This window comes from Saccostrea cucullata, unplaced genomic scaffold (assembly GCF_032062105.1).
Source record: "Saccostrea cucullata isolate Sc308-1 unplaced genomic scaffold, CSIRO_AGI_Scuc_v1 ctg1878, whole genome shotgun sequence".
NCBI classification, from domain to species: domain Eukaryota; kingdom Metazoa; phylum Mollusca; class Bivalvia; order Ostreida; family Ostreidae; genus Saccostrea; species Saccostrea cuccullata.
In genome coordinates this window covers 44,734-46,390 of record NW_026920665.1, presented here as the reverse complement: position 1 = coordinate 46,390, position 1,657 = coordinate 44,734, and positions in this window count along the sequence as shown.

The following is a 1,657-nucleotide window of genomic DNA, read 5'->3' as shown; positions in this document are numbered from 1 at the left end:
GTTGTAATTTTTAGCTTATAGTCAGAGACCATAAACATTTTTCAAAATGCTACTCCTCCTACAGTTTTGATTTCAATGAAACACAAGTAGACTACACTAATATACATAATTCTGTATATCGGTTTTTGATTTAGATAAACAGTGTTGCTGGGTTACTAAAAATAGAAATTTCTGTGAAATTCTTTCAAAATGCTACTTCTCCTACAGGTTTGGTTTGATTTCAATATAACTTGGCACACAAGTAGACTACATTAAGTTACATAATTCTGTGCATCGGTTTTGGATTTCGATAAACAGTGTTGCCATGGTTACTAAAAATAGAAATTTCTGTGAAATTCTTTCAAAATGCTACTCCTCCTACAAAATTTCAATAAAACTTGGCACACAAGAGGCTATACTAAGGTACATAATTCTGTGCATCGGTTTTTTGATTTCGATGAACGATGTTGCTATGGTTACTAAAAATAGAAATTTCTGTTAAATTCTTTCAAAATGCTACTCCTCCTACAGTTTTTGTCTGATTTCAGTATAACTTGGCACACAAGTAGGCTATACTAAGATACATTATTCTGTGCATTGGTTTTTTTTTTTGATAAGCGGAAAGGACCATTTTTCTATTAATTGCTATTTTAAAGTTTCAAGTCCCAGCTGCTACTTTTCTCTTCCTTTGTTTTATGTATAAACCAGTAGAGCTACAGTCTCGACAGAGACTTCTGGTTCAGAATGAAATGCTCACACTGTTGTACAGAAATTACATGTTAAGATCACAAAAGGCCACCAGATTGGTTTGTGTAAGATAATGAACAATTACGAGGCATTTCCTAGGATATTCTGTGATATGAAAGTAACTTTGCAATATTAGAGTGATTTCACTCCCTTGGTTGACATATTGTGATATATTCTTTTGGACAGTTGAATCATTTTGTTTGTACAGTTTAGATTGGACAAATATGTCTAGTAGTTCTCTCTCACTTGTTCACGCTTGCCAAAATTACTTTGAAAAGATTTTGAAATGCATACCTATGAACATAACTGTAAATAGCTTAGAGATAAAAATCATACATTATCTGGATATGTTCTTTGATACATGTATACTCATAGCTATGTACCATATACTTTCTGCACTGAAGAAAAGTTTTGAAATTCATGTTGTAAACTTAAAGTTGTTTAACTGTTACAAAAGGATGGTTCTTTGTTGGCACTTATATTCAACTTTAATACCTACACTTAATTAACATTACTCTCCTATGTTAAATCAAAATTAAAAATGTGTACAGTTGTTATTGAAGAGTCTTCCAGGCAAACAGTAGTAGTGCTAACAACATTCATTCTTGTATAAAGTGCTTCTAGATTTTAAAAAAAGATTGCGCTTTCCTGCAACCACAAACTTTTTGTTAGTGCATGCTCTTTTCTTATACATTATTTTTTTTTTACTATCCAATAGTGCTGATTTTTGAAAACATTTCAATGATTTATGTACATTGAAAGTACAATGAAAAAGTAGCTTAAGATTTAAGCACATTTATTTATACATATTACTTCAATAGATGTTTCTTCCCTTGTTACTTTTAGTCACAAAATAGTGCAAAGTACAATAGTGCATCCACCTGGAAATCTCTATAATAAATTTATTATGCCCCCCTTCGAAGAAGGGAGG